Raw genomic sequence first — 21994 nt, 5'->3', positions numbered from 1 at the left:
ATATGCGACCGAAATTGTAAGTGGCTATAAAAATATTTCGAACAAGACGGTATTATGTTTACAAAAATGCTATCAACATGAAAGGTCAAGTGAACACTTAGAGTTTAAAAAACGAAGGTTGTTTTGAAACATTGTAAACATTATTATTTTATGAGGTGACAAGTTAGCTACTTTTAAAAATAAAATCAGAGTAATTATGTGACACAAGTGATTTTTAGTAATGGAAAGGGTTTAATCGGAACAGATATATAATTTTTCGTTTTGTATTTGGTTTGCCAAGATTCTTGATGTGAACTCATGTGTTGAAACGTATTTCGTTGTATTTTGGGAGGATCATTACGTCAATAATAAACGCACACACTAGTTCAGTTTCACTACTTTATTACTTGCTTGTCAATTGGTTAACCATTAAACCAATTAACCAATCGATTGTTTGATCAATCATTCGTTCAGTCAGTTCATCAGTCATCTAGGTTTGATGAAGTCGTTTGTTGCCATTCGCAACCTCATCAAGGACATGTGCTCTCTACTCCTTTAAATTTAAACTCCCCAGTATTTAGCAACAGAAATCTGTCAACAGTGTACCCTTTATCTACCATCAACCACCTTTATCTACCACTGTTGGTCCTCGGTCTCACTGCGTCTTTTCCCGTCTCTTCTGTTAATGGTCTCAAATTTTGGGACAAAGCCAGTAATTTCAGTGCTCAACTGGTACTTTTTTTTTATCGACCCCGAAAGGATGAAGGGTAAAGATGACTTCAGCGGAATTTGAACTCAGAACGTAAAGAGGGCGAAACGCCGCTAAGCATTTTGGCAGGTGTGCTAACGATTCTGCCACCTCGCTGCCTTCGTCTCTTCTGATAATACAACTTTTGCTCATGTGGTCTTGCCAACACAATACTAACCAATTTAATGCACTCACCTACTCTTTAAACCTCCAGTCTCTCATTCAAACACAATCTTAATCCTTCTACATGAATAAACAGGTCAACAGTACCAACGATTAGAGACTGGAAGTTTTCAGTTCCAGCAAACATACTATTGTAGCGAGATTTAGATATAAAGTTTTAGCTATAGAAACTAAACTGTATTAGCACTGACATTTATTATAGTTTAGCAATAGCAAATAATCTTAAACACTGACTTTTAGATATGAACTTTGCAGCTACAACACATTGGTATGGCACAGACAGAAGAGAAGAGAGTGAAGCTTTTTGGGCAAACGCAGCAAACAAAAGATCCCATCTTTGTTTAATTTTGTTTGTTTATTGTTTGTCCTTTTCTCTATTGAATGAAAAAAGAAAAAGAAGAATTGGTTAACAATTACACGATAAATGGTAGATACTTATTTTCTCTCCAAAGCTGTCAGAGATGATAATAGAAGAAAGGGTGGATGGAAGGAAAACGAGACGTCAGGCTATGTATTGTTGACTTTAGTCAAGAAGTGTCACCTGACAAAGATCTCGCGTCTGGTAAATGTTTCAAATGTCGAAGGTATGCGGATGTTTGTAGCCACCCGTTCGTACAGGTCGGGTAGTGTTGGTCTTGTTGACGGTAGCAAACAGAAGTTGTCATTCACACACACACACACATATATATATATATAAAAAACACAGATAAAGACACAAACAGACAGACAGACAGATAGATCGCTTGACAAAGAGACAGACAAACAGGATTACAAACGTACAGCGAAATAGATTAACAGATGGATGACTGTTAAGTGTGCGCAAACGTTTACGCGCAGCCGATTGGAATCGTTTCCTGTTCTACATACACACAGCTGTATATATGTGTGTATATGCATGTCGATGTGTATGTTTGTATGTGTGTATGCATGCATGCATGTATATGCATATGGGTATAGTTATGTGTTTGTCTATGTCTCTATATGTATGTATATTCGTGTATGTATGCATTCATGTACATGAGCAGACAAGCGTGCACGCGCTCACATGTTTATGTACATATATGTATGCACACACACATACACATACACAAGTGTATATAGGTACATGCACACGTATATACGTGCATGCAATTACATACATCCACATAATAATTGACGTTGCACTGTCAATGATGATGATTGTGTTGAGGGGGATATTTGTGGAGCATATGTAGTAGTAGTAGTAGCAGCAACAGCAGTAGTAGCAGCAGTAGTAGTAGTAGTAGTAGTAGTAGTAGTAGCAGTTGACGATGTTACTGCTGCTGCTGCTGCTGGTTGTAGGTTAAAAAGTAACCCCTGGCTCCATATTTGGACAGCTACGAGCACTTCCTTGTTTATGTGTTAAAAAATGTTCTGAGAATGACGAATCAAACAAAGGAAGAACCAAAAACAGTTCATGGAAACGGACAAAGGAAAGGAAGAAAAGGAAGACGGACCGTGTTCGTGTCAGGTTAATTGAATGTGCACACACACACACGCACACACACACACTCACACACACTCACACACACACACACACACACACACACATGTATATGATATACACATTGTATATAACAGTTAATATGAGGGGTATTTATAAGAACAGTGATAAACAAAATGTCCGCTGAGTGTTGTTTATAAGAATAAAAATATAGAACAAAGAGAACACACACACACACACACACACACACACACACACACACACACACACACACACACACACATACATACATAAATACGTCTCTGTGTGTGAGTGTGCGATATATGTTTACGTATGTATATACGTGTGTGTGTGTGTATGTATATATATATGTGTGTGTATGTATGTATGTATATATATATATATATATATATATATATATATATATATATATATATATATGTATTGTTGACGGGCTTCCACAGAGTTTCCGTCTTTCAAGTTCATTCACAAGGCATGGGAACTGAACACGAAAACACATGGCTGCAAAGCGAGTTTCTCAACCACACAGCCATCCCTCCCTACCTACCTACCTACATAATTTTCGAATCACTTGCACCTTATTATAATGCTGCTCTAGCTAGGGCTGGGTACCGTGAAAAAATCCAATCTATACAAGAAGCAGGCATACACAACACTGGTAATTCCTCCAACTATAATACACGTTGTGTACCACCACAACGTCTCGGTTTTAGAACTCATTCAGATAATGAATACAGGCCAAGAAGAATTGGTCATATCAATGAATTACCGACGAAAACTCATGGACACACGCAATATAATAATCCAACTGCTTGTTCCAATTCTGTACAACACCCTCGAGCAAATAAGCCTAACAACAGATATAGGAATCAGGATGACCTCTGGTTCAACCCAATTTTCCGTTCGCATGTTTCTACCAAGATTGCTGGAAAAGTTTTTGCTACTTTGGACAAGTGTTTTCCTAAATCTAATCAGTATCATGCAATTTTTAATCGACACACCGTGAAGGTATCCTACGCCAACTCTGCTAATTTAGAGCAGCTTATGCATCGCATAAACAATAGCAAAATGCGGTAAAGGTTAAAAAACCCACCTACTGGATCTAGCGGACATTTGCATATAAATACCAGCCAAGGAGATGTGAACCGTAATGATAGACACCAATTACGACCAATTTGTAGTTGTAGAAATACTTATGATACAGCTAACACGGTAGCAACACCGTTAAATGCTCATGCAGAGTAAAATTAAAATGTCCTTTGATGAATCTCTGTATGAGTACAGATCTTGTATATAAATGTACTGTGCACACAAGGGGAGGGCCGTACGTTTACATTGGGCAGACATCTGATTCATTTAAGAATTGTTATCGTAACCATGTTGTCAGCTTTAAGACAACCAATAAGATACATTCAACATCTTTGGCAGATTTTGTATGGCGACTGAAGGAGGATAAAATAAAAAATAAAGTACAGCATAACTTGGTCCATAGTAAAGCATGCGAAACCATATAATATAATTTCCAGGAGATGCCGTCTCTGCTCTGAGGAATCCCTGTCTATTCTGTGGACTAACGAGAATGAGTACAGATCTTGTATATAAATGTATATATATATATATATATATATATATATATATATATATATATATATATATATATATATATATATATATATATATATATATATATATACATTGTATAACATATATATATATGAATGTATATATGTATTTATGTGTTTATATATGTGTGTGTGTGTGTGTGTTATGTATGTCTATACGCTTGTACATGCATACATTTTGTGTGTATGTATGTTTGTATGCACGCATGCATGTATGTGTGTATGTCTGTATGCATGTAAGTATGTATGTGTACACATGTCTCTTCTTCCCTTGAATGAAAAATATCACGTCTTCAACGATTCGACGATCCTATGAAACTTGATTTTGTATTTGTAGCCTTCTTTTGTATTTATTTTTAAACAAAGTTGACCGAGAAGTTTGATCAATAGGTGGAGAGATAGTCCAACATAAATTGTGTGTTAGACACCGTCCCACTTTGTATGCAATTATAAACGGAAATGTAACACCAACAAAGACATCTTATCCACACAGAAGATGTCAACGTCATTGTGATTATTTTGACACAAACGCTTGTGTTTATCGATCCGCCTCACGTTAACGCTTACGAGTGCATATGTACACATACACACACACACACTAGCGCGTGCGCGCAGCAGGAGCGGGTTAGAAGTGTGAGCGGTATTCCAATGGAGTTTTTACATACTTTAGCTGATGTAAAGGATCGCCATCTCTATTCACCTAAATTTCCCGTTTAAATTTCATGGACTTTCATAAACAGATTTTGAAATACAACTTCTCCTTGACTTACGACCATCTTCACTTACGACCATCTTCACTTACGACCACAAGAAATAAACGTAACCTTCAAGATACTGTGTGTTGTTATCGTAAGGTATACGAGGAAAAAAGAAAAAGAAAAAATACTATTCCAACAAAGCTCATCATATTCCTCGAAAAACCATCAATCTCAACCCAAGAACATGACTGGGAAAATTAAAAATATATTTTCATTTGCACTTTTTGCACAGGAACAATGTTTTTCATTGTACATATGCGGAATTTCCTTTGTATTAATTTTTACATTAATTCCACAGTTTAATAGAAGACATATTATGTATTTTTCCCACGATGTACAATAATTATGGATTAAATTTTTGTGGTTTATATTTTCATAACCCGTTTGAATGAAAAAGGCGTTGAAAAATGTAAATCCGACAAACGACCAGATCGATTTACGACCTGTCAGTTGGAACGGAATTCGGTCGTAAATCGAGGAGAAGGTGTATATTTAAAAAATAAAATAAAAAAGTAAAAACCTATCATCATCTCTGTTTACTTAAATTTCTGCTCAAATTTTATAAGCTTCCATAATCAGATTTCATAAATTGTCATAATCAGATTGAAAATAAGATACAATACAATAAAATAATAAAAGTAATAGCCAATCGCTATTTTCCGCTCAAATTTCATAAACCATTGAAATTTCAAGATCTAACTTTTCCAGTTTCAGCAATGATATTCTCCCCACTAAAACATAAATAACTTAGTGTATTGGCACTTCCGGTTTCGTCTTCTATCCACCGACATTCTGAAGTGGTCGTTACTTTGAAAACTTCAATACAAAAATGGATTGTATTGATAAATGAAGATTGTTTGTGTGAGAGAGGTGAAGGCGGACGGCTGTGTTTGTTAAACACAGTGAAATATGCGTGCAAAATGCGTGGGGGAAGCGAGGAAGGACGGCTAAGAAAGAATGCTTGCATCTGTGTGTTAGGATATGGGTGAGAATATTTATGTGTTTAGGAGAGAGAGTTATGGGTGAATACGTGTGAGAGAGATTTAGAAAGAGAGAGAGAGAGAGAGAGAGAGAGAGAGAGAGAGAGAGAGAGAGAGAGAGAGAGAGAGAGAGAGAGAGAGAGAGAGAGAGAGAGACATATAACGAGGAACTATAAAAGACAAAGAAAAAATTTTAGTGAGAAAAGCTTTGGAAATGTATAAAAACAATAACAAGCTGATATAAAACAAAGAAGGAAAAAAAGATATATATATATATAAACCAACAAAAGTGAAATAGAGTAATATGCATACACACACACACACACACGCGTATCTATGGACACACATACCTACCTACCTACATACGTACTTACATATGCACATACACACACACACATATATATGTATATATACATATATATACACGTATATATATTAATATGTATATATATATACGTATGCATGTATATATGTTTATGTGTGTCTTTGTGTCTGTGTTTGTCAGCCACCCACCCACCAACCACCACCACTTGACAATGAATGTTGGTTTGTTTAGGGCCTAAGCTTTAGGGCTTTATAACTTGTGAAAAAGAGGCGGATAGGGTAAGTACCAGACTTAAAAAATAAGTACCGGAGGTCAATTTGTTTGACTAAACCTTCGAATGCGGTACCCCAGCACGGCCGCAGTCGAATGACTGAAAGAAGTTACAGATAAAAGATTACACACACACACACACACACACACACACACACACACACACACACACAAAGAAAGAGAAAGAGAGAGACAGATAGAGAGAAGACGTGATACATAGAAGACAGACCAAAGAAAAAGAGGCAAAAAGGAAGAAGGGAAAAAATGGATATGTAAAAGAGAAAGAAAGCAAGTAGGAAAGAAAGAAAAATACTAAAATAGCAGACGAAGAGAGAAGGAGAGGGTAAATAGGGAGCTGAGAATTGTTTTAAGGTAACCAAAAATCTACAAAAACAATGTTTGTAGAAGCCATAACAATTTTTTTTGATGTGACAACCTGTTTAGCCGACATTTTTTTCCGCCTGCATATCTGTCAGACACATATCTGTCGTGTCTATCCTTATAACTGATCGTCTTTCTGTCTGTTTGTCTGTCTGTTTCACTCCTGCTACCGAAAGGTGGTCACTTTACTCTTTATGCTTATATTTCTGTCTGTCTGCTTCGTTGATTTCTTTTTTTATTCTTTAGATATTCGTCTGTTTATCTGTCAGTGTGACATTCGGCGATCTTTCCGCCATTTTACTATTGATGCTTAGATTTCTCTTCATCTCTCATCCGTCTTCCTTCTCTATTTACATGTCGTCCCCACCTCGTCCACCATTTATATCTGTCATGGTTTGTCTCTCTCTTTCTCTTTTTATCCTTTTCTCTTTCCTTCATTACTTTCTAATCACTTTTACCATTCCTCACCTCAACTATCCATCTCTCTCTCACCCTCTCTCTGCAGATTTTCACCACATTCTGCTTCATTAATTACAAAAGCTAACATTATGCAAATGTTAAACGTTAAATCCAGAATACCTACACAATTGAACACCCCTCCACTTTGTTTCTTCCTAGCTTTGGGGAGGAAATGGATACTTTTTAATAAAATTTTCTACAAATACCTTTCAGATGGTATAGATTACGACTATATCGGAATTTGACATTAAAAAAAAAAGTGGTATGAGCGTATACATATATGCTTTTTTTCAAAATTTCAAGTTTCATTTTGTAGACATATATGTGATGCATGATCAATTTCGTTTTTTTCTTCCATATTAATTATGACATACACGTAATCTACACCATTTGAAAGATATTTGTAGAATTTTCACTAAAAACATATCCATTTCTTTCAACAACTGCTTCTGTATGAGATCTAAATCATCTACATGCTCGAATCAAGTGGTCCTGGTTCATTTTGGACATTATTCTGACTATGGCCGCTTTCAAAGAATCTTTGGTGTTATGGCTATGTTCATTGACCTCTCTCTCAACAACACTCCACATGTAATAGTCCAATGGATTGAGATTTTGGGAAGTTGGAGCCCATGTGATTGGGGGTTATGTGATCATGAAAATGCTGGGGCACCGCCTTGAAGAATTTTAATCGAATGAATCAATCTCAACACTTATTTTTTTAAAGCCTGGTACTTATTCTATCGGTCTCTTTTGCCGAACAGCTAAGTTACGGGGATGTAAACATACCGGCACCGCTATATGCACCATATAACGACTCCTTGTCGTCGTTGTTGGTAATATTGTCTTTGCTTAGCCATGGGCCATCTTTGCTCGGAGAAACCTGCGCCCAAAGACGTTCCAGTTGTGACAATTCAGTCGAGTTCCTGTATACAAGGAATTTCGCAGGATCACATTATGACTTTATTTATCGTTTGTTTTAAGACGTGTATTTGGAAATGTGGTCTGAGGGACATTTGACAGCTATTTCTAGACTGTCGAGCGACTGTCCTTACAGACTTTCTCGGCGGCTTTGTTCGCCATCGTTATCACAGCAAACGGTGGTGCGCCGGCGCGAAGTCGGAACTCGGAAGTAGTAGAACAATGGATATCAAAAGAATAGAATCTAACATAAACACCCGCTCAAGATTAGAATTTATTTGTTGTTGAATTTCTCGCCATTGTTGCTTCATCTCCTTTGTTGTCAGACCCTTGCGGAGTGTAGTGTTACAACAGCCATCTTGGCGTTGGTGATGACGTTGGTTAAATAAACAACGTTTCAATACCAATCCGCAGACGACAATACCTGTTAATCACACGGCAATTACATCTATTTAGATTCGCTCCTTGAAACCAGGAATTCCAGTTTATAATCTCCCATCACTGCTGACCGGCCTCTCCGTTCACTTCCTTCTCCTTTCATTCAATGCTTACTCAGCTCATTCTCTTCCACAACATTTGCTCTATTTGTGTTTTTGGTTTTTTTGTACAGCTGTCCTCGTTTATCACGAGGGTTTGGCTGAGAAAAAAAATCAGTGATAAATGAATCAGCTCTATGCACATTGTGAATGGAACGAATGGTAGATTCATTGACACTAAACTCATGGCCCACAGCGGCGGCGTTTCCACCGTCACATATTCTCTTGGTCATCACTATCTTTTCATGTAAAATATGCACTCGTCTGTGTCGTTGGTTAAAATCAGGCTCCTTCGATTTGGAACGAGTCGTAGATTCTTTAATCCAAACTCATGGCTTACAACAACGAAGTTCCCACATTCCTGTATTTTCTTGATCTTCTTTATTTTTTCCTTTAGAGAATACATTACTCTACATCATTTGTTGGGATCAAGCACCTCCATATTTTTTCTGTTCGCTGCTCCTATTTGGATGGGTACGGGTACGCAAATCCATATCAAAAATATGCAGCCTCGCAGCGTGGTAATATAAACACGAGCGATGGTCAGTATATTCTGGGTAGCTGAATATTGTCGATGGTCACTTGGGGTGCTTTTACGGTCTAAGCAGAATCTATGATTAATCGTCGACCCGTGTTATCACAGATCAATCCGTAATAAGTGCAACATGATTCACAATTGATCCTACCGTGTTATTCTGGATCAGTGATGAATGGATCAGTGATAAGCGACGCTGCATGATTTGCTTTGTAAGATTCTTGATGGATTCAAATTTTTGCACAAGGCCAGCAGCTTTTCGGAGTAGAGGGAGATGGTCAATTACATCGACATAAATATTTGACTGATAAATGGCGGCGGTGAGCTGGCGGAATCGTTAGCACGCCGGGCGAAATGCTTAGCGGTATTTCCTCTGCCGTTACGTTCCGAGTTCAAATTCCGCCGAGATCGACTTTGCCTTTTATCCTTTCGGGGTCGATTAAATAAGTACCAGTTACGCACTGGGGTCGATGTAATCGACTTGATACCTTTGTCTGTCCTTGTTTGTCCCATCTGTGTTTAGCCCCTTGAGGGCAATAAAGAAATAAATATTTGACTGGTAACATATTTTATCGACCCCGGTGGGATGAAAGGTAAAGTTGACCCCGGCCGAATTTGAAACCAGCACATAGTGAGGTCACAAGAAAAACCGCTAGGCATTTTGTTCGACGCTCTGCCAATTCTACTAACCAGCCATCTTCTGTATATAACATAATAGAGTGGGGGATTAGGCTGCTATTTAAAGCAAGTCGAGCGACCACAGAGACATTCCTTCTGGCATATATTGTTTTTGTTGTTGTAAATGCCTAATTTTTTAATCCCCTTAATCCCCTTATCCGGGTTAACGCCCGTTCCTTAGTTATTTAAGGCAGCCAATAAAAGCTAATATGAAGTTTTATTGATGTTGTTATTGTTGATGTCACTAATTGTTATTAAGATTCTCCTTTATTGGGGACATTCTGCTTGTTTCACTTATATATATATATATATATATATATATATATATATATATATATATATATATATATACATATATATGTACGCGTACACATACATATATGCAGACACTCATATATGTACGTATGCGTGTATTTCTATGTTTGTATCTGAGTGTGTGTGTCTGTATGTGTATCTGTGTATATATGGTGTGTATTTGCATGTATTTGTGTGTGTATGTAAGCATTTTTCTCCTAACTGTTCCATTCTTTTAAATAAGACCTTATTCATGATAGAATATTAAACAAACATACCCCTCCGTATCCTCGCTTTTTTGTCTCATGAATGGTGACTAACACGGAAACACCCCACCTGCAATTATTGTCCAAGATTACGTTACTATTTTAAGCAGAAACCCCTTAGGCTAAGCTAAGCACACGAGGAGTTAAATCAGCGACCCAGTTTCGATACTCAGTGGCAGGTCTTTTAAGTTGATAATGCTCTTAACAAAGGCACAAACGTTACCCAAATTCTTTCTTTTTTCTTGTATAAATATAAGGCATTGTGCTCTGAACATGGACAATTATCATACTAAAAGTATCTAATAAGATCGGGAATACAAAGGCAGAAAAAAATCTCACCAGTATTTTAATTAGCGTCCATATTATGTATATTTAATTTTCTTGTGGAGTCGTGGAGTGTAGATAATGTATACTAATGTCTGATAGTATTTGTTTAAAAGGGGAATGTAAATATTTGTCAGTCAATAATTGGAAAACTAGTACTAAGAGTATCAAAAGTATTTTTGGAGTGGAATGGGATCAGAGACAAAAGAATTTCTGTAAGAATGATCACGTGATTGAACCGAATTCAATTAAAATATTTCATCATCATCATCATTTTTAAAGTCCACTTTTCCATGCTTGCATGCGTCGGACGGAGTTTATTGAGGCAGATTTTTTCTGCAGCCGCATACTCTTCCTGTTGCTAACCTTTGCCTGTATTTTCATACTTGATAATAATATTTCCCGCAGGGCCAGACATGTATTTGCAGAATATTGAAAATTAATGACATTCATTTACAACAATCACGCGAACTCAGGACAACGACACACACACACACACACACACACACACACACATTATATATATATATATATATATATATATATATATATATATATATATATATATATATATATATATATATACGACGGGCTTCTTTCAGTTTCCGTCTACCAAATCCACTCACAAGGCTTTGGTCGGCCTAAGGCTATAGTAGAAGACACTTGCTCAAGTTGCTACGCAGTGGAACTGAACACGGAACCATGTGGTTGGTAAGCAAGCTACTTACAACACAGTCACTCTTGCGCCTATACATACATACATACATACATACATACATGCATACATATAACGTGTGTGTGTTTGTCCGCATAGGTTGACAATCGGTGTTGCTTTGTTTACTACACCCTCGTAACATAGCAGTTTGCAAAAGAGACCGATAGAATAAGCACCAGAAATAAATAAATATATATATGACTAAAACATAAGCACTGGGTTCGATTTTTTCAATCAAAATATTTCAAGGCGGTGGGACCCAAAGCAGGGCCGAGGTCCAATGACTGAACGAAATTCAAAGAAAACACACAAAATAATATTACAGACTACAACATCATAACAAAGGAAACAAAATACAATAAATTTCAATAAAAGTGATAAAAATATTGCAACGGAAGTCAGAAATAAAGATTAACTGCATCTAACTAGAAAATTTAAGATTAATCAGGCGATTATATTTCGCATGATGTTATTTTGTTTTTCTGGTTTTTATATTCTGTTTTATCTTCTTTAAAAAAAAAAAACCTTCTGGTTTTAATTAAATTCGTGTTGTTATTTCAGTTAAAAAACATCGTTTGTAATTTGTATTGTGTTCGTCAGTGAAGAGCCGGAAAAAAAAAGCATGGCGAAAGCGAGGCTGTCGAGTAAGACGTTCGCTTCCCAATCACATGGTTTCTTCTACTATGGCCTCGGACCGACCCAAGCCTTGTGAGTGGATTTGGCAGACGAAAACGTATATATATATATATATATATATATATATATATATATATATATATATATATATATATATAGATCAAATTTACAGAAAACAAAGGACGAAGACAGGTGAAGGAACAACAAGCAGGTGTATTAGTTTAACGCTCGGGAAGAATAGAAAAGTCTTTTACGTTTCGAGCCTACGCTCTTTGACAGAAACGAATAAGAGGGAAAAATGTGTAGGGATTAACGGGTCAGCATGATGAAATGGACGGATATGCATGTATCTATGTGTGTGTGTTTTGTGGTCGTGTTTGTTTTCCACCACCACCGCTTGACAACCGGTGTTGGTTTGTTCACGTGCCCGTAAGTTAGTGGTACGGCGAAAGAAACTCTGATAGAATAAGTACCAGGCTTAACCCTAACCTACCCCGACAAAAATCATAAGCACTGGGGTCAATTCGTTCCTCTAAACAAATCCTTCACGGCGCTGCCCCAGCATGGCCGCAGTCCAATGTCTGAAACCAGTAAAGTATAAAAGATACAGTGCAGAATTTCGTGTCCTGACAACTTTGTCAAACCTGCAAAGGTGTGTAACACAAAAATGGTTGAAGATACATTCCTTTGTTCCAGACTCTCAATTGGTTTCAGTCACTGGACTACGGCCACGCTGGGCACCCTGGGGCACCACCTTTAAGAGTTTTACTGACGGCTGAGTAGCTAAGAAGTTCGCTTTCCAGCCATGTGGTCACGGGTTCAGTTCCATTGCGCGGCCCCTTGAGCAAGTGTCTTCTGTCAAAGACCCGGATCGACTAATAGCTTGTGAGTGAATTTGGCAGACGGAAACTGTGTGGAAGCCCGTGTAGCCAATTCACATATCGATGCTTTAGCCAGCCCCAATCATTGTAATACATTTAAGTAGGCTTCCCCACCTCCCAGCTTATGATATGGACCCTGCGGTAAGAAACGTAAATAATATAAAGGGCTCCAGAATATGAGGTAAGTCCTCTTCATGAAATGGAACTTCACCACCACCACCACCACCACCAGGTTGACTTGGAGCTGAACAACAACAACAACAACAACACCCACTAAAATAATAGCAAATAACTTGTTGTTAATGATGCAACAACAATAACAAACAAGTTCCAAGAAAACAAGAACTACAACAGCAGCGACAATAAGAACAATAACGATAGCAACAACAACAACAACAACAACAACAATAACAACAATAACAACAATAACTACGAGAATAATAACGAAGACAAAACAAATAAGAATGAAAAATCAGACTCAGTAAATCACACACCTACACATAATAGAAAAAGGACACGCACACACACTCTTGCACACACACACACACTCTTGCACACACATATACACACTCACCTACACACAGACACACGTAACCTTTCTCTCTCTCTCACACACACACAAACATACACACACACACATACGCACACAAACATACAAATACACACATCTTTGCACACACATAGATACACATGTAACCTCACACAGGCACGCATAACCAGACACAAAACCGCTAATATAAAGAGAAAAAGAAAAAAAAAAAAAACCAACAAAAATGCAAAAACAAAAGAAAAAAAAAACATTCCTGCAAACCGTTCGCACGGAAAATTGGTACGTAGCTTTATTCCTTTCTTTATTTCTAACATTCTATAATAATTCTTTCTCATTCTTTTATCCGGCTTCCCGTGTTCAGTTGTCGTCTGGTTTCATGTTTTGAAATCTTATTTTATTCTTAACAATTGGTATATTTTCCTCTTTGCAATAAGAAAAAAATTCCGTCACCGTTAATTGTTAATTTACTTATTAAGGCAAGGCGGCGGTGAGCTGGCAGAAACGTTAGCACGCCGGGCGAAATGCTTAGCCGTATTTCGTCTGCCGTTACGTTCTGAGTTCAAATTCCGCCGAGGTCGACTTTGCCTCTCATCCTTTCGGGGTCGATAAATTAAGTACCAGTTACGCACTGGAGTCGATGCAATAGACTTAATCCTTTTGTCTGTCCTTGTTTGTCCCCTCTATGTTTAGCCCCTTGAGGGCAATAAAGAAATAAGAAACGTTAGCACGCCGGGCAAAATGCTTGGCGGTATTTCTTCTGAAGTCGACTTTGCCTTTCATCCTTACAGAGTCGATTAAATAAATACCAGTTATGCACTGCGGTCGATGTAATCGACTTAATCCGTTTGCCTGTCCTTGTCTTGTCCCCTCTATATTTAGCCCTCCGTGGGCAATAAAGAAATAAATACTTAGCGGTATTTCGTCAGTATTTACGTTCTGAGTTCAAATTCCGCCGAGGTCGACTTTGTCTTTCATCCTTTCGGGGTCGTTAAATTAAGTGCCAGTTGCGTACTGGAGTCGATCTAATCGACAGGTGCCCTCCCGCAAAATTTCGAGCTTCTTTCAGTTTCCGTCTATCAAATCCACTCACAAGGATTTGGTTGGCTTGAGGCTATAGTAGAAGATAACTGCTGAAGGTGCTATGTAGTGGGACTGAATTCGGAACCATGTGTTTGGGAAGGAAACTTCTTACGACACAGCTACACACGCACATACACACGCACACACAAACACACACACACACAGCAAATAGTTGTAATAGAATCAGCGAGATACAACAATGAGTGATTGATTAACACCTTCATTAACTCGAAATACGGAGTTCATATTTTGCAATTAGTCCAGTGTGGAGAGAAATGTGCTCCGCCAGTTTGACGAACGTTCGGTTGAAATCTTTAAATATTTAAGTCTTTATGCTTCATTGCTTTAGGAGACCTAATTCATTTGGATAATGTAATCTAAAGAATAAGGAAGAACAAATATTTTGACTGAAAGAGAAAAATTAGGAGCATTTGAAAGACCTCCAGCTGTTGTCTTTTGTTTGAACAGCAACTGAAGACTTAGTTTTATATAACTTTTCTAGGGCATGCCACTCTGGTTGTAAGCTGTACATTACGCATGGTAGGGTTTCCATTGAAGCTATATTCATGTAGCTTCAGCCATGACTTGAAGCTAAACCTTTGGATTGTTAGCTAACAAAACAGTTGTGTATAACACAACATTACTACCAATGAATACAGCAATAAGATTTGCTTAATGGTACCCAATATAATGAGGGAACTTCTACAGGATTGATCTATCTAATAGAGATAGCAGCGAAATCTTCCTCAAATCTGTGCCGTCTTGAAATATGAATAAATAATTAGATTAAAGAGACATGTCAGATAAAATCTTTCTGTGGTTGGGATTCCATTGTTTATACAAGATGTTCGCAAAGTCTCCCTGCAGTAAGTATTTAATGGTTTCCGGGCGATTCTTGTACACTGGCTCCCCAGAAAAAAGTCTGGCGGTGTTAATTCAGGTGATATTGGTGGCAAAAGTCCCTTCGAAATAATCTGTTCACCGCAGGATGAAAAAAATTCACTGCGGGGAGACATTTTGAACACCCTGCAGCCTTGTTCATTGTGAGTTCACCTGGTGTTGAACGACAAACGACTTAACATAACCTCAGGCAGTGAAGATAGACTAAAACACCAGAGTATCATATAGAAGAGGCAAACTGAAACACTTAAGTGTTATTGCACCATACAACAGTACACGTAAACACTACAAATTTACACAGTAGAGTACAGGTAAACACTACAAATTTATACTGTAGAGGTACACGAAAATACTACAAAGCTATACAGTAGAGGTACACGTAAACATTACAGAGTTATACAGTAGAGGTACACTCAAACATTTAACTATCATAGCATGCATCGTACAACAGAAGTCATCTTAAATATTTAAACACACTTACCAAACAGTTGAGGTATTCTTAAACACTTAAACGTTATAGTATTGTAGACAGTTACCTCCCTTGAAACCAGTTGTCTCATCCATTGACCACTCGATGGCGCATGTTGTGGTGTTGCATTGTGGGAGAATTAAATCTATAGCTTTTGGACGGGGCAACCAAAGCGATTAGACATGTTTTCTTCCTTATTTGTATTGTCACAAATTCAACCACATGTTCAGCCCTATTGTGTGGCACCTTGGGCAAGTGTCTTCTACTATAACCTTGGGCCGACCAAAGCCTTGTGAATGGATTTGATAGACGGAAACTGAAAGAAGCCCGTGGTATATATATATATATATATATATGTGTGTGTGTGTGTGTGTGTGTGTGTGTGTGTGTGTGTGTGTGTTTGTATGTCTGTGTTTGTGCTCCCCCTTGCTTGACAACCGATGTTGGTGTGTTTACGTCCCCGTAACTTAGCGGTTCGGCAAAACAGACCGACAGAATAAGTTTGCTCGACTAAAGGCGGTTCTTCAGCATGGCCCCAGTTATATGAATGAAACAAATAAAAGAATATATATATATATATATACGACGGGCTTCTCACAAGACTTTGGTCGGACCGAGACTATAGTAGAAGACACTTGCCCAAGTTGCCACGCAGTGAGACTGAACTCGGAACCATGTGGTTGGTAAGCAAGCTTCTTACCACACAGCCATGCCTGCACCTGTGTGTTCACAATTGGCGTTCCGTCGGTTACGGCGACGAGTATTCTAGTGACGGAAGAACCTATTCGTGAAACTAACTTGCAAGTGGTTGAGTACTCCACAGACACGCGTACCCTTCATGTGGTTCTCAGGGAGATTCAGAGTGACACCTAGTGTGACAGGGCTGATCCTTTGAAATACAGGTACAACTCATTTGTGCCAGCTGAATGGACCAGAGCAACGTGAAATAAAGTGTGTTACTCGAAGAGACAACGCGCCGCTCGGAATCGAACTCATGGCCTTGTGATCGTGGGCCGAATACTCTAACCGCTAAGCCACACGTCTTCATTCGTATTTTTAATGCGGAGATAGATTCCATCGTCCACGGTATTAGACTTGTAGTCTGTCTCACCGACGTCCGAGGAAGGATGAAAGACAAAGTCGACCTTCGGCGGGATTTGATCTCAGAAAATAACGAACGGAAAAAAAATCCCGCCATGCTCCCCCCCCACCAACGCAGCTTACCGCCTTTTATTCTATAACATAATAAAAGTAAAGACAAAACGGTAATAAAAAAAAAAAATAAAAGATTGGACAATCTTCTCTATTATAGGCACGAGGTCTGAAACTTGTGGGAAGAGGATAGTCGAATACAATGATCCCCAGCACGCAACTGGTACTCAATTTATCGACCCCGAGAGGATGAAAGGCAAAGTCGACCTCGATGGAATTTGATCTCTGAACGGAAACGACGGAGAAAATACCGCTGAGTATTTCGTCCGGCGTGCTAACGATTCCGCCAGCTCGACGCCGCCTTTTATTCTATAACAGTAAAGACAAAACTCTAATGAATAAATAAATAAATAAATGAATACATAAATAAATAAATAAATAAATGAATAAATAAATGGAAATAAAATTGCATAATGAATGACAAAAGGAAACCACAAGACTGAAAATGTTTGTATAAAGAATATGGCGGCAGTGTTATATCAGATGATTCATCGGGTAAGTAAGCACATAATATCTGCTGCTCCGAAGTGCATGACAGCTCGTTATGTAGCTCCCCCATTGTGCCATTGGATGGCACTTGTAATGTGCACAGCGTGACATTTTCTTGCTTTCACTGCAGGAACAATGTGGTTCGATAACAGTCATTTTCATCTTTCCATTTTCTTTGTCTTCTTTTATTCTTTTATTCATTAATTATCATCATCATTATTATTATTATTATTATTATGATTATTATTATTATTATTATTATTGTTATTGTTGTTGTTGTTGTTGTTGTTGTTACCTTTTTTTTGGCTTTTTTAGTTTTCAATTTAGACATGCTTCAAAATCTCCCGAAAACATGTTTGTATAGACAACCTTTTATTTATAGTTCAACGAAGATTTGTGTTAACTGATAATTTACATTTGTATACAGACATCTAGATAGGATAATTATATATCTCTCTCTCTCTGCTACTCTCTCTCACTCTCTCGTTCTAAGTGTCTACCAATCTGCTTGTCTGTCTGTCTATCTATCTATCTATCTATCTATCTATCTATCTATCTATCTATCTATCTATCTATCTATCTTTCTTTATTGCCCACAAGGGGCTAAACATAGAGGGGCAGATAAGGACAGACAAAGGGATTAAGGCGATTACATCGACCCCAGTGCGTAACTGGTACTTAATTTATCGACTCAGAACGTAAAGACAAGCGAAATACCGCTAAGCATTTCGCCCGGCGTGCTAATGTTTCTGCCAGCTCAACGCCTTGTCTGTCTGTCTGTCTGTCTGTCTGTCTGTCTGTCTGTCTGTCTGTCTGTCTGTCTGTCTGTCTGTCTGTCTGTCTGTCTGTCTGTCGTTCTGTCAGTCTATCTATCTATCTATCTATCTATCTATCTATCTATCTATCTATCTATCTATCTGTCTGCTGCCTGTCAGTCTGCCTGCTCGTCTGTCAGTCTGCCTGCTCGTCTGTCTGTCCACCTATTAACTTCCTTCATTGTTCAGTACCCCTCTCTACCCCTTTCTCCTTGCCTTCCCGTGTGTAATAAATATGTCCGCCCACCTTTATACCGTCATATCGTGCAACACGTCGTTTGCACGTAACATAGCAATACCCTTCCGTGTTCTTAATTACTGTGTCACACTGTCTCTCTTAGTCACACACACATATATATATATATGTGTATATATATATATATATATATATATATATATATATATGTGTATACATATATATATATATATATATATATATATATATATATATATATATATATATATATATATATATATATATATATATATATATATATATATATATATATATATATATATATATATATATATATATATATATATATATATATATATATATATATATATATATATATATATATATATAGGTGCAGGCGTGGGTGAGTGGTAAGGAGCTTGCTTCCGAACCACATGGTTCCGGGTTCACTCCCGCTGCGTGGCACCTTGGATAAGTGTCTTCTGCCGACCAAAGACATGTGAGTGGATTTTGGTAGCTGAAAGAAGCCCGTCGTTTCCACACACGCACGCACACACACACACACACACACACACACACACACACATATCCATAAACACACATACACACACATGCACATGCACACACATATCCACACACGCACACACACACAAACACACATATAAACATGTTAAACAGTGAGCAAGTCAATCTTGAAGTTTTGAGTGTTCTGTTGAGTCCATTTCAAAGTACAGCAGTGATTTGTCTGCCCCTAACCACCCCGATAACCTAATAGACTCACAGTTTTAATCCACTACAACTACCCTCACAACCACCCCACCCCCACCAGCTTCTCCCACCCTGCAGCCACTTCCACCCGGAGTTCACATTCCTTACATACATTGCTGTTGACAATAGACGTGAACAGCTTGACATTTCAATTTCTTGTACCCGGACAACTGTGTCATGGCAACGATGCTGTATTAACAAAACACTCCACCCTTATTTATTTATTTATTTATTTTATTCAGTCATATTAAATAGCTAGTAACTATTTTAGTACAGGTACAACGCCAGCTTTCTGGACGCTTCTAGTCCGGAACCTCTTATGATTTGCACAAATTTATCATATAGGCGCAGTGTGGCTGTGTGGTAAGAAGCTTGCTTACCAACCACATGGTTCCGGGCTCAGTCCCACTGTGTGACACCTTGGGCCAGTGTCTTCTACTATAGCCTCGGGCCGACCAAAGCCTTGTGATTTGATTTGGTAGACGGAAACTGAAAGAAGCTCGTTGTATATATATATATATATATATATATATATATATATATATATATATATATATATATATATATATAATCTGTTGTGTCTGGAGAGAGTCATTTTCTTTTTGTGCCTTATAATTTAACACACTCACCGATAAAATTTCCACTTATTTCTTATTTTTATTTTCCTGCAAGCATATGAATATGAAGATAAACAGATCAACATACAGACGGATAGGTACATAGGTTATATGAACAGACATGCACACATACGCAAAAGGAGACTGAAACACATGACCATATAAGGTGACAATCCCTGGTTCGCAATAATCAGTTCCCCGGAAAGGCTTTGGATCCAAGAATTCCGGTAAATCAATGTTGTGTCTGTATTTATTCTTAGTATCAGCATTGTTGCGTTCAACGACATCTTAAATAGTTATTAAATATTTAAGTATTTATTATCATCGTTTGGAAATGAACAAGAAACTTAACGAACGGAAACAAATCCTTACCACCGGAAGCTTTTTGGATAAAGTTTTAGTGTCTTCGAGGCATCCATGCAATGGAAGTGTATAGCGGCGACTACAGTCTGTCCGAAACATAAAATGACTCAATTAAGCGTCTTTTATGTCACCATTTTCTTTCTTCAGGTAATTAACCTTTGAAAGTTCCAATGATTTTACCATCTGAACAGCGGAATTGCAGTGTTACGTAAGAAAGATCTGTATTAAGAAAAACAGACAATTTTCTTAGATTCGGATGGTGTGTCAGGGCTGGGATGAAAATCATGGACGTGACCAGTATCGAAAATTTGTGCTGATTGTATTTCAACTGAGGAAGAGCTGTCCAATTTTTTTTTATGCATCTAGAAACATTCTTGTGAGCATTCCGCTCGTTAGTGATACTGGGCGATTGGAATGGCAGTAACTGCGTAGGAATATTCGATGAGACAGCTGGGTTTAAGTTCGACAAACCTGCCCAGAAAGTTCTATCTGATAGGTAACAACTGGATTTCTCAAATGTGCCAATATGGATTGGGACAATCACATTATATATATCTAGATAAAGTATTTACTTGGTTAGTGCATGACGATAATGCAGAGAGTTCACAAATGCTGTTAGTCGGCTTTTCAGACTACAGTTTGTGATATGTGATCACAAGCCAATTGTTTTAATCTCGTGCGGTCAACATAGTTTGGACGCGTTCACAGGAGTCTGGAAGTTGACCTTGTTCTCAGCACAAAAAGCCTACAGTAACCGGATTATTGAAAACCCATTAATAGTGCGTTGAAATAGCGATCGTTAACACTTGTTGGTGGATCCAGCTAAAGGAAGTAATTAGAGTAGAAGTGATTGAATATAGTAAAGAAAGGAGATGTTTAGTAGAGAAGGCAAATAGCATATCAGAAAAAGCGAGTAGAAAGGGCATCTCAACCGACATAGCTGCGGTGAAAATGGTGGTCGAACATTTCTTCGAGGCTAAATACAAAAATTACATTGCTAGAGCTGAGGCGTGTGTTCTTGAACACGCAGGAATGAAAGCCTTCGAATGGTAAAGGTGAGAAGTGACCATAAACCATAATTCAATCTTTGACAGACCGAAACGTCTGCCTATAGTTCAATTCGAAGCAAATGTAAGAGGTTTTCCAGCAGTTCATTACCCACTTATTTGGAGGGAGCAGACGGTAGACTTCAGTGCTTACCTCGATAGCATGCTGCGGCTGTTGCTTGAGGTGGTGGGGGTGACGACGGAAAACTTGTAACGGTAATTGAGATACGGTTGATGGTGAGTGGTTGTTTGAAGGGAAAAATCGTCTGGTTTGGATGTTTGCCCTACCAGTTTTATGGAAATATGCCAAACATGTCCGGCTCGCTCCTGTCAGTATCTGTCAGCAAAATGTTATATTTCCTACAGATCTTATATAGCACGTGTGTGTGTGTGTGTGTGTGTGTGTGTGTGTGTGTGTGTGTGTGTGTGTGTGTGTGAGTGTGTGTGTGTGTGTGTGTGTGTATGTGTGTGTGTGTATGTTGGCTGAGAGTTTCTTGCTACTTTGAGTTTCGTCT

The sequence above is a fragment of the Octopus bimaculoides genome, chromosome 7 (assembly GCF_046866305.1).
Source record: "Octopus bimaculoides isolate indiv1 chromosome 7, ASM4686630v1, whole genome shotgun sequence".
Taxonomy (NCBI): Eukaryota; Metazoa; Mollusca; class Cephalopoda; order Octopoda; family Octopodidae; genus Octopus; species Octopus bimaculoides.
Note: the sequence above shows the minus strand (reverse complement) of the source record.